The sequence below is a fragment of the Callithrix jacchus genome, chromosome 10 (genome assembly GCF_049354715.1).
Source record: "Callithrix jacchus isolate 240 chromosome 10, calJac240_pri, whole genome shotgun sequence".
Taxonomy (NCBI): domain Eukaryota; kingdom Metazoa; phylum Chordata; class Mammalia; order Primates; family Cebidae; genus Callithrix; species Callithrix jacchus.
Window position 1 is genome coordinate 105307550 of NC_133511.1, and position 13599 is coordinate 105321148.

At 37.6% G+C, this 13599-nt stretch overlaps 1 protein-coding gene across 46 annotated transcripts in view; it reads right to left on the reverse strand.

Moving 5' to 3' along the window:
* Positions 1-13599, reverse strand: part of LRRC4C (leucine rich repeat containing 4C) — a 1379884-nt gene that overhangs the window by 34274 nt on the left and 1332011 nt on the right. For 5 of the 46 annotated variants that reach the window (XM_078340883.1, XM_078340869.1, XM_078340871.1 and 2 more), the window contains 2 exons: positions 12852-12978; positions 9240-9390 (listed from right to left, as the gene is read on the reverse strand). The exons of 35 other annotated variants lie outside the window; for them this stretch is intronic. The gene's annotated coding sequence lies outside the window, so the exon portion shown is untranslated. The remainder of the gene's footprint in view (positions 1-9239; positions 9391-12851; positions 12979-13599) is intronic. 6 more of the 46 variants (XM_078340882.1, XM_054240773.2, XM_054240770.2 and 3 more) reach the window with 2 other exon arrangements.

Here is a 13599-nt window from a genome sequence, read left to right on the forward strand (position 1 = left end):
AATAATAAGGGGAAGAAACAGGCCAGTCTAGCAGATATAACGGGCAAGGAAAAGATGTTAGAGATGTAGTTGGAGGAAGTATTAGTTTCCTGGTTGCCACAGCAAATTACCACAAAGTTGATGATATCAAACAACAGAAATATATCCTCTTGCAGTTCTGGAAGCTGGAAGTCTGAAACTGAGATGCTGTCAGGGCTGTACTCCTTTCAAAATCCCTAGGGGAGAATTCTTCCTTGCCTCTTCCAACTTTGGTGGCTTGTGTTCCTTGGCTTGTGGCTGTGTGAATCCAGTCTCTTCCTCTACCCCTATATGGCCCTTCCTCTCTTCTCCCTACATCTCTCCTCTGTATGTCTTTATAAGGACATTTGTCATTGTACTTGGGGTTCACCTGGATAATCCAGGATGATCTAATCTCAAGATCCTCAACTTAATTAGATATACAATGACTTTTTTTCCAAATAAGGTCACATCTGGCTTCTGGGGGTTAGTATGTAGATTTAGTGTGTGTTAAAAAAAAAACATTCAACATACTAAAGAGAGCTAGGCCTTGCAGGCCAGGTAAAGCAATTTCTTTGTATTCTATATGTGATGAAAGATCATAGAAAATTTTACATTAGAAAATAATATAGTTTGATTTAGACTTTTTTCTTTAGAAGAGACGTGGTCTTGCTCTGTTGCCCAGGCTGTATTGCAGTAGCATAATCATAGCTTATTGCAACCTTGAACTTCTGGGCTCAAGTGATCCTCTCACCTCAGCCTACTCAGTAGCTTGGAATACAGGCACATACCACCATGCATGGATAATTTTTAATTTTTGTAGAGACCTGGTCTTGCCATCTTGTCTTGGCTGCTCTCAAACCCCTGGAGCTCAAGAAATCCTCCTGCCTCAGCCTCCCAATGTACTAGTAAAGGCATGAGCCACCATGCCCACCTGATTTAGACTTTAAATCAATCTATCAATCATTCTGACCATGTATGAGAACTAATTGAAGGGAGCAATAGTAGATCAGTGATACATGAGAGAGATGGTTTGATCTTTGGTGGCAGCAGTAGAAACAGAAGTAGAAGATTAAGAATTTGTTATGGAGGTAGAGTTAAGATTTGTTTAGGGATTAGACATGGAGGTGGTGGTGAGAGAAACCAAAAAAATGCCATCTGCTCTTGAACTCCCCACTGCCATGCTCCATATGCCTGCAAGAGTGTTTGTGTCAAGGGATCACCTCCACCTCCCTAGCTATTCTTAGACCTTTGAAAATATTATCTTCTCTGTTAGTCTGGTTCTCTTTCTAGTTCCTGTGGCAGGCTGTGCCTTCTCTAACTTTTTCCCCAAGAGTTTTCCCTGTCCAATGACAAATTTTGCTTTAATAAAAGGCTGTCCCAGTTCTTTTCCACTCCAATCCAGTTCCCTGGGGCATCCAAACCACAACCAAGAGAATAAGCTCTGAAATGTCAGGGATTTTTGCATTTCTTCAGATCAAGGTAAATTAAAACTCTTTGAAACAAGACTAACAAAGTTTCAGAGACCAATTATACAGCAATCATTATCTCAAGGGCATGCATACACCCGGTAGGTAAGTGTCTATAGAACTAGAGTTTCTATACTATTTTTCTAGTTCAGATACCTCTTCTGGATACATGAAGATATTTGTATAATCAAAATAATATCAGTTCTCACAGTTATATCTTTTCACGAAATTATAATTTCAAGTCAAGTATGTTTCTCCCTTACCAGTTTGAAATTCTGATTAAGAACTCAGCCTTAAAGTGTTCTGAAGTAGTTCATAGAAGGTAGAGACAAGAGACGGAAATGTGCTACAATTTATCAAGTGAAGTCCTCTTGGTGAAGGCCAAATTTTCATATTGTGTAAACCATTATAATAAAATGTAGCTGGAAGCCTGTAATATACTTTTGGATTTTGGGGCAGAACAAGGCAACATGAGATCTCTGTCATTATTCTCTGACATTTGGATATTCCTCTGTGAGTTGTTCCCAGAAGATACTTCACAAAGTCTACAACTATTTTTTTTCTAATAACTGCCTGCCAAGCGTATTTTTAAGTAAGCTAATTTTTTCAGAATAATTTCAGCTTCAAAATTCACATTTAACGTGATGGAAGGGATCATGGTGAATGGGAGACAGGACTAGATTGCAGCTTCCAACAGAGCAGCATTTGGAGGCTTGCACTGTGAATTTTATCTCCAGATGAACTACAAGAACAAACCAGCAATCCCAAGAGGACCCACAGACCCTCTGAAGGAAGTGGACTGTTCCTGCAGGACCCAGGAGACACCCCAAATACCGTGAGTGCCCCGGCTGTGGAAGTGGGAAAGGGAGGCCCTCCCCTCCAAATATACACCCCTGCTGGAGAAGCTGAAAGTCTGTTTGTGGAAGAAGTTCCTGACTTTACTTGGAGCTGAGTCAAGCTAGAGAGCCAAGTGGGGGTAGAGAGAGGAAGCAGCAGAAAGGCCCTGGGAGCTTGCTGGATCCCCAAGTAGCCCATTTCTGCCTGGCACCACGGGGATCCATTGGGAAGATGGCAGGGGGTAAAGCTCCACAGGGAGAAGGAATTTCCCCAGCTGAACTTGGTAACTGTTTGAAGAGGGTGAGAAGCCTCCTGGCAAGCACTCCAGGGAGGGCACAAATTCCTCATGCAGACTTCACAGGCAGGGGAAGAACTAAGGCCCTTTTCTTTCACAGCTGGGAGGCAGCCCTCAGCAAGTTTTCAAGCCCCTCTCGCCCTCTGCCTGGAAAGAGTCTAGAGGCTGTGGTGGGGGCACAGTGGGAGTGAGACCAACCCTTCGATTTGTGTGGGAGCTGGGTGAGGCATGTGACTGCCGGCTTTCCTTTACTTCCCTGACAACCTTCATAACTCAGCAGAGGCAGCCATAATCCTTCTTGTACGCAACTCCAGTGACCTGAGAATCTCACCCTGAATCCTCACAGTAGCCACAGCAAGACTCATCCAAGGAGTCTGAGCTTAGACACGCCTAGCCCCGCCCCCACCAGATGGTCCCTCCCTATCCACCCTGGTAGTGGAATACAAAGGGCATATTAAACTGGGAGTTCTAGCGCCCCACCCACCACCTGTCTCTCTCCACACTACTATAGCTGATGCTTTCTGGGAAGCACCACCTCCTGGCAAGAGGCCAACTAGCACAAAAACAGAGCATTAAACCACCAAAGCCAAGGACCCTCATAGAGGCCATTGCATCCTCCGCCACCTCCACCAGAACAGGTGCTGGTATCCATGGCTGAGAGACCCATAGACAGTTCACATCACAGGATTCTATGCAGACAACCCCCAGTACCAGCCTGGAGCCGGGCAGACTCACCGAGTGGCTAGACCCAGAAGAGAGACAACAGTCACTGCAGTTCCACTCTCACGAAGCCATGCCCATCAAAGGAACACCCTGTGGGTCAAAAGAATCTGAACAACGGCCTTCAGTGTTAGACCTTCCCTCTGACAGAGCCTATGCAAATGAGAAGAAACCAGAAAACCAACCCTGGTAATATGACAAAACAAGGCTCATCAGTATCCCACCCCTTCCCTGCAAAATCACACTAGTTTACCAGCAATGGATCCAAACTAAGAAGAAATCCCTGATTTACCTGAAAAGAAATTCAGGAGGTTAGTTATTAAGCTAATCAGGGAGGACCAGAGAAAGTGAAGCCTAATGCAAGGAAATCCAAAAAATGATATAAGAAGTGAAGGGATAAATATTCAGTGAAATAGATAGATAGCTTAAAGAAAAAACAATAAAAAATTCAGGAAACGTTGGACACGCTTTTAGAAATGTGAAATGCTCTAGAAGTCTCAGCAATAGAATTGAACAAATAGAATAAGTAAATTCAGAGCTTGAAGATAATGTCTTCAAATTAACCCAATTTAACAAAGATAAAGAAAAAAGAATACGAAAATATGAATAAAGCCTCCAAGAAGTCTGGGATTATACTAAATGACCAAACCTAAGAATAATCAGTGTTCCTGAGGATAAAGAGAATTCTAAAAGCTCAGAAAACTATATTTGGGATAATAATTGAGGAAAACTTCCCTGGCCTAGCTAGAGATCTAGATATCCAAATACAAGAAGCACAAAAAACCCTTGGGAAATTTATCACAAAAAGATATTCACATAGGCACACTGTCATCAGGTTATCCAAAGTTAAGAGGAAGGAAAGAATCTTAAGAGCTGTGGCACAGAAGCAATAGGTAACCTATAAAGGAAAACCTATCAGATTAACAGCAGATTTCTCAGCAGAAATCTTATAAGCTAGAAGAGACCAGGGCCCTAGCTTTAGCCTCCTTAAAACAATTATCAGCCAAGAATTTTGTATCCAGCAAAACTAAGCATCATATCCAAAGGAAAGACACATCTGTTTTTGACAAATGCTGAGAGAATTCACTATTACCAAGCGACCACTATGAGAACTGCTAAAAGGAGCTCTAAATCTTGTAGTGAATCCTGGAAACACATCAAAACAGAACCTTTTTAAAGCATAAATCACACAGGTCCTATAAAACAAAAATACAAGCTAAAAAGTAAAACAAAAAGTACACAGGAAACAAAGAACACAATGAATACAACAGTACATCACATTTCAATACTAACATTAAATGTAAATGGCCTAAATGCTCCACTTAAAAGATACAGAACTGTCGAATGACTAAGAACTCACCCTTCCAACTCAACTATTTACTGCCTTCAGGAGACTCACCTAACACATAAGGACTCACATAACTTTAAAGTAAAGGGGCAGAACAAAGGCAAATATACACCAAGAGTGTGCAGGGGTAGCTAGTCTTATATCAGACAAAACAAATTTTAAAGCAGTAGTGGTTAAAAGAGACAAAGGAGGGACATTACATAATGGTAAAAAGGCCTTGTCCAACAGGAAAATATCACAATCCTAAATATACATGCTCCTAACACTGGTGCTCCCAAATTTGTAAAACAATTACTAATAGACCTAAGATATGAGATAGACAGTAACACCATAATAGTGGGAGACTTCAGTACTCCACTGACAGCACTTAGGTCATCAAGATAGATCAACAAAGAAACAGTGGAATTAAACTATACCTTGGAACAAATGGACTTAGCAGATATATATAGAACATTTCATCCAACAACTGCAGAATACATAATCTATTCAACAGCACATGGATCTTTCTCCAAGATAGACCTTATGATAGGCCATAAAATGAGCCTCAATAAATTGAAGAAAATTGAAATTGTATCAAGCACTCTCTCAGACCACAGTGGTATAAAACTGGAAATCAACTCCAAAAGGAACCTTCAAAACCATGCAAATACAAGGAAATTAATTAATCTGTTCCTGAATGAGCATTGGGTCAAGAACAAACCTAAAATGAAAATTAAAAATTCTTTGAATTGTATGACAGTAATGACACAACCTGTCAAAACCTCTGGAATACAGCAAAGGTGGTACTAAGAGGCAAGTTCATAGCCCTAAATGCCCACATCAAAAACTCTGGACAAATACAAACAGACAATCTGTGGTCACACATCAAGAAACTAGAATAACAAGAACAAACAAAATCCAAACCCAATAGAGAAAGGAAATAACCAAGGTCAGAGCAGAACTAAATGAAATTGAAATTTTTAAAAATACAAAAGATAAACAAAAAGCTGGTTCTTTGAAAAGATACATAAAATTCATAGAACATTAGCAAGATTAACCAAGAAAAGAGAGAAAATCCACATAACTTCACTAAAACAAAACAGGAGATATTATAGCTGACACCACTGAAATACAAAAGATCATTTAAGGCTACTATGAAAAGCTTTATGCAAATCAACTAGAAAACCTAGAAGAGATGGATGAATTCCTGGAAAAATATAACCCTCTTAGCTTAAATCAGGAAGAATCAGATACACTGAAGCCAGCAGCTTCCGTATCCGTAACAAGCAGCAAGATTGAAATGGTAATTAAAATATTACCAACAAAAAGAGGTCCAGGACCAGACAGATTCACAGCAGAATTCTACTAGACATTCAAAGAAGAATTGATACCAATCCTTTTGACCCTATTCCACAAGATAGAGAAAGAGGGAACCCTCCCCAGCTCAATCTGTGAAGCCAGCATCCCAAAACTAGAAAAGGACACAACCAAGAAAGAAAACTACGGACTTATATGCTTCATGAACATAGATGCTAAAATCCTTAACAAAATACTAACTGAATCCAACAACATATCAAAAAGATAATCCACCATGATTAAGTGGATTTACCATGGATGCAGGGCTGATTTAACATACACAAGTTAATCAGTGTGATATACCACATAAACAGCATTAAATACAAAAAACAACCACCTCAATACATGCAGAAAAAGCATTCAACAAAATCTAGCATTGCTTTGTGATTAAAACTTTCAGCAAAATTAGCATACAAGGGAGATACCTGAATATAATAAAAGCCATCTATGACGAACCCAAAGCCAACATAATACTGAATGGAGAAAAGTTGAAAGCATTCTCTGAAAACTGGAACAAGACAAGGATGCCCCACTCTCACCACTCCTCTTCAACATAGTACTGGAAGTCCTAGCCAGATCAATCAGACAAGAGAAAGAAATAAAGGGCATCCAGATGGTAAAGAAGAAATCAAACTGTCACTGTTTGCTGAGGATATGATCTTTTACCATGAAAACCCTGAGGACTCATCCAGAAAGCTCCTAGATATGATAAAGGAATTCAGCAAAGTTTCTGGATACAAGATTAATATGTACAAATCAGTAACTCTTCTATACACCAACAGCAACCGAGCAGAGAAATCAAGAACTCAACCCCTTTTACAATAGCTGCAAAAATAATAAAATACTTAGGAATATACCTAAGCAAGGAGTCAAAAGACCACTATCAGTAAAACTACAAAACATTGCTGAAAGGAATCATAGATGACACAGACAAATAGAAATATGTCCCATGCTTGTGGATGGGTAGAATGAATATTGTGAAAATATGCATACTGCAAAAAGCAATCTACGAATTCAACACAGTCCCCATCACAATACCATATCATTCTTCACAGAATTAGAAAAACAAATTCTAAAACTTTTTATATGGAATGAAAAAAGAGCTTGGATAGCCAAAGCAAGACTAAGAAAAGGGAAAAAACTGGAGGCATCACACTACCTTATTTCAAATTATACTATAAGGCCATAGTCACCAAAACAGGGAGGTGCTGGTATAAAGATGGGAACATAGGCCAATGGAACAGAATAGAGAACCCAGAAATACACCCAAATACTTACAGGCAACTGATCTTTCACAAAGCAAACAAAAACACAAAGTGGGGAAAGGACACCCTTTTTAACAAATGGTGCTGGGGTAATTCAATGAAACTGGATCCTCATCTCTCACCTTATACAAAAATCAACTCAAGATAGATTAAAGACTTAAAGACCTGAAACTATAAAAATTCCAAAAGATAATGTTGGGAAAAACCTTCTAGACATTGGCTTCATCAAGGATTTCATGACCAAGAACCCAAAAACAAATGCAATAAAAACAAAGATAAATAGGTGGGACCTAATTAAAGTAAAGAGCTTTTGCACAGCAAAAGAAACAGTCAGCAGAATAAACAGACAACCCAAAGAGTGGGAGAAAATCTTCTCAATCTATACATCTGACAAAGGATTAATATCCAGAATCTACAACCAACTCAGACAAATCACTAAGAAAAAAAACAAACGATCCCATCAAAAAGTCAGCTAAGGACATGAATAGGCAGTTTTCAAAAGGAGATACACAAGTGGCCAATAAACACATGAAAAAATGCTTATCATCATGAATTATGGGAAATGCAAATCAGAACCACAATGTAATAGCACCTTTCTCCTGCAACAATGGCCATAGTCAAAAAATCAAAAAACAGTAGATGTTGGTATGGATGCAGTGAACAGGGAACAGTTCTACATTGGTGGTCAGAATGTGAACTAGTACAGCCACTATGGAAAACAGTGTGGAGATTCCTTAAACAACTACAGATGAACTACCATTTGATCCAGCAATTTCACTACTGGGTATCTACCCAAAGGAAAATAAGTCATTATTTGAAAAAGGTACTTGCATACACATGTTTATAGTGCACAATTTGCAATTGCAAAATCGTGGAATCAACCCAAATGCTCATCAATCAACAAGTGGATAAAGTGATATATATTCCATATATATATATATATTCCATGTATATATATATTCCATATATATATATATTACATGTATATATATATTCCATATATATATTCCATGTATATATATATTCCATGTATATATATATTCCATATATATATATTCCATGTATATATATATTCCATGTATATATATATTCCATATATATATATTCCATGTATATATATATTCCATATATATATATTCCATGTATATATATATTCCATATATATATATTCCATGTATATATATATTCCATATATATATATTCCATGTATATATATATTCCATATATATATATTCCATGTATATATATATTCCATATATATATATATATATTCCATGTATATATATATTCCATATATATATATATGGAATACTATGCAGCCATAAAAAGGAATGAATTAACAGCATTTGCAGTGACCTGGATGAGAGTGGAGACTATTATGCTAAGTGAGGTAACTCAGGAAAGTAAAAGCATACATCATATGTTCTCACTGATATGTGGGGGCTAAGCTATGAGAACACAAAGGCATAAGAATGATACAATGGACTTTGGGGATTTGGGGGAAGAGTGGAAGTGAGGGTGAAGGATAAAAGACTATAAATAGGGTGTGGCGAATACTGCTCAAGTTAAACTAAAGAGCTTTTGCATAGCGAAAGGAACAGTCAGCAGAGTATGCAGACAACCCACAGAGTGGGAGAAAACCTTCACAATCCATGCATCTGACAATGACTAATATCCAGAATCGACAACAAACTCAAATCAGTAATAAAAAAAAAACAATTTGATGGGTGCACCAAAATCTCAGAAATTACCACTAAAGAACTTTCTAATGTAACCAAATACCACCTGTACCTCAATAACTTATGGAAAAAAAATTAAAAATTACATTAATCGTTGACTATAGTTTCAGTTTAACAATTATGGTATGCAGTTTAGCCTTTTGTCCCTAACAACAAGGGACATTTTAGAATTTGGTATTCTAAAACCAAAAGTTTACTTTAAAATAGCATTAATAGAGCTTCAAACATACTTACCAAAAAAATAGATTCCCTGGCATGTGAAATTTGGCAAGGATAAAGAGAGGGGCTGTTGCTCTCTGGCTCTGGATTAGAACATTTGTACATTGGGAAGATTTTTAATGTGATCCATCAAAGTGCCAACTCTTTAGGAATACAGGTCTCCAACCTAATATCCAACAACAAATGAAAAAATGTTGCAGATGTTTAAACTGACATTTGATTCTAGTCTTATGTTGGGTTTGTTTAAATGAATGCTACTCTCTTCATCGTGACACTCATATCAAATCAATTGTGGATTAAGAGTAGGAAAAGAGTTTCAGAAAAACAAAACAAAATGAAACAAAAATTTCCTAGTTGATTAATATTCATTTCTTTATTCACTCATTAATATTCTATCTTTAAATCATCGAAATCTTATTGAGCTTGAGATGATTAAGTGGGAACTGGGCAGATAGTGGAGTTGGGGATGGACTGTAATTATACTACACTGCAAGAAAGCAAAGTGCACATTTCTACATATAGGGAAAATCCTTTTGCAGATGAAAATTTGGTCGTTAATTTTTTTTTTAATACCCCAAAGAGTCTAAAATATTCTTTTCATTGTTCACTGCTTGGAGAATCCTTATCAGGACAGAAGTTTCAGATGTCGAAGATAATTTTCAAATTGGAGTTAGCGAAGCCATTCCCAGGTTAATGAGCACAGAGCAGCAGGCATTTTGAAGAGTTTATTTGGAGAAAGGAAATGTCTGCAGAAATCAAGTGATTAAGATGTGATACTCAAAGCGAACTCTGAGGGATCTCATTAGCAGAGACTAAGAATAGTCTAAAAATGCAATAAGAGCCCTTATAGAAGGTCACAGACATCCCAGTGTAGGCCAGCTGTGTGGGACCCACGGAAGAGAAAGATGAGGAACCTGATTGTACCAGATTAAGAAATCCTCCTCAGAAAAGGTGAGAGATTCTTCCCACTTCCTAAGGAAGGAAGAGCAAGAAATATATATGAAAATCCCATTGCCTATTATTCATAGTTCTTCAGATGTGCTTATTTATATTAAAATACATATATTTTATTCCATAATGTTGTTTTAATCATTCTAAATTAATTTGAATCACTTCTGTACAAATGCTACTTTTTCACACATCTTTCTTCACAAATTTCCCTAAAAAGTCTTCCTACTTACCTGCACACTATCACTTTTATTTCCTTTCCCTGAAATTGCATTATGTGTTTATTTGTTTCCTTTTAAAACTGTATTCCTGCCATCAAAATAATGAAAACTTCATGAATGGAAGGGCATTATATAACTTGTTCACTATTTCATTTTATTTGAGGCCAAAATAATACTTGGCCTATAAGTTTCTAAACACTTACTGAATGAAAGAATAAAGAACCTTTTTAAATTTTTATAAAATCATTGTTGAGACTACACCTGTCTATTCTTACGTAAATAACAGAATGTTGAAAGTTTCTGCCAGGGAACCAAGACACAGTGGATAGTATTTTGGAAAGGGGGTACGCATTTACAATGGAGGTGGTCATCAGTGGTTGTTCATAACCTCTTAACACAATAAATGCAAAAATCCACCAGAGAAGAGTTGTGAAGAGATTTTTTTTTGTGGGGGAACAGAGTTTTACTATGAGTCTCACTCTTAAGTGAAGTTGTGGGTGGTATTGCATCCTGTCCCTCAATTTTATAGAGAGTAGCTTTAAGATGATTATTAGATTTTTGAGCAAACTGTCAGTGGGCTGTGACTTACTATCTCCAACTCCATGGGGAAGAGAATTGCAGAAAGATCCTGTACCTCATCACAAGACTAAAGATAGGGTTATGATGGTTAAATAGAAGAGACTCTGAAGGCTGCTATCTAAATTTCATCTGAAAAAGCATGAGAACAAATGTTGATCATATATACAAAGATGTCAACAAGAAAGCCTTGAAGATATATAAGATCCTGTGCAAAAGCGTTGCCTGCAGGAGTAAACAGCTTACTAGAGGGAATCTGAAAGTACTTCTGAATGCTTAGGAACTGAAAAAGGAGTAAGGAATGTGTCAGCAATATGCCATCACTCTCATCAAGGCAGATTTATAGGAGAGCAAAAGGGCAGGGGTGGGTCACCAAGTAACACATTAAAATCATCATTAAAAAATCAATTTCAAATGTCTGCCAGATCCAAAGAGGATGGTGTCAACTCAAGACAGTAACCATCAAGTGCAAGTTATTCTCCTTCTTACCTATTTTCCCTAACCATGATGCAGCAAAGAAGAGTCAGAACTAGGGATAGACAGATAGAATAAGAGGAATAGAAGACTATGTGACAACATAGAGAAGAAATCAGCCACATCCATGCTCAGTCTGCGACTTCAGGCTTTTCTCCCATTAATTGAGCCTGTGTTGGGAAAGGCAGGAATCTTAGTATCAATTAAAAGTCTCAAATATCATATAACCTGGATATTTAAATTATTGATCATGGGGCTTCAGGCTTCATGTTACCTAAATATTTTCAGAACATTTACATCTAGGAACAGAAGTAAAACTTGGCCTATGAATATTTTTTTTTTTTTTTTTTGTGATGGAGTTTCACTTGTTACCCAGGCTGGAGTGCAATGGCACAATCTCGGTTCACTGCAACCTCTGCCTCCTGGGTTCAGGCAATTCTCCTGCCTCAGCCTCCTAAGTAGCTGGGATTACAGGTACGTGCAACCATGCCCAGCTAGTTTTTTGTATTTTTAGTAGAGACGGGGTTTCACCATTTTGACCAGGATGGTCTCGATCTCTTGACCTCATGATCCACCCGCCTCGGCCTCCCAAAGTGCTGGGATTACAGGCTTGAGCCACTGTGCCCGGCCTATGAATAAATTTTAATAGGAGGCAAAAATTAAATCTCCCTACAATTATGTCCCACCATTTATATAAGTTCAATATAATGACTAAAATAATTTTACTGATTTTCAAAATCATAGGTTCCAGAGTTTTAAATTCCAGGTAAGAACCCCTCTAAAATATTAACCTTATTTCTCTCTGGCCATGCTTTACATTTTGGTAATGATTGATAGTGAGGAAGCAGTTAAATACAATGTTTACTTGAGAATAGGGCTCCCAAATGTATATACAAGTTATTTTTTAAATTAGCAACAACTAATTCTCCATGTGTAAATATTTTTAATGTATCTGGTATTTCTAAAATACCTCATGAAAGTAAAATGTGTTTAGGAGTTATTTGAAATTAGAGGCAATAAATTCTGTCATATAATCTGGGAAATAATATAACTGTGTTGAACAATTTATAGAATCTAGGAGAATGAAATACAGTGGTTGTGTCTGTGTGCGTAGAAGAGAAGGGGTTACAGCTCAGGCCATTTGTACTACTATCACACAACTCCTGAGTCTGGGTAATGCATAAATAGTAACATTTATTTCTCATAGTCCTGGAGGCTGAGAAGCCTAGGGTCAGGGCACCCGCAGGTTCAGTGTCTAGTGAGGGCCCAGTCTTTTTAAATATTCATGAATAAGTGCAAGCAGGCAATGGATTGTGTTTATAGTTTCAACAATTCAACTCCTTACTCATTATCATCGTCTTTTCGTTGTCTGGAAAACTGGTTCCGGAAGCAAAAAACAAAGACTGACCATTATGAGAAGCCAGATCTCATTTCCGATGCCAGCTTTGCTGTGTCTCCCCGGGGCCTTAGTCTGCTTGACCTTCATTAGCTCATAGGCGTCTCAGCTGCAAACGCTCAACCATTTTGGCATTTTTCTTTGGTGGAAAGGTTAAAGAAAAATGAATTGTAATAATTTTGACACAGAATTAGAGAAACAGAAAGAGACGTAGATGAAATGGATAAATAAATAAATTGCTTCCTCTAGACCCAGGTAAGAGAACAAGCAAGCACTTGTTTGATGGTATCTGACCTCTCTTGAAGACTGAGATTTTTTGCCATGACTTTGGAATTTGGCAGATTGCTCTGCAACTTTTCTTTCTTTGTATAGGACTCTCTACCTCCCCGTTAAATAGAAAGGTACTTTAAGAAATCTGCAAATGTTTTGTTATTTTGGAGCTCAGTGTTCATCTGCTTATTTCCTTGTTTTGTTGTTGTGTTTATTAGGGCCAAGTACTATAACAAACTTTACCTAAGGTATGCAATTGATATCCTCCTAGATGCTAAGGAAACGAGAACTTAATAAGGTTAAGTAACTTGGTCAAAATTAGTGTAGTTGGTAAGTAGCAAAGCTGGTAAGCAAATTTCTTATTCAGGCTGTCCAAATAGAAAGATGAGGCACTCTAACTTGGACTTCAGAGCATCTGCTTTCCAAGCCTTTCTACTGCGATCATTTTCATGAAATAGGATTTAACCCTCAACTTTTAGCCTTTCTGGAT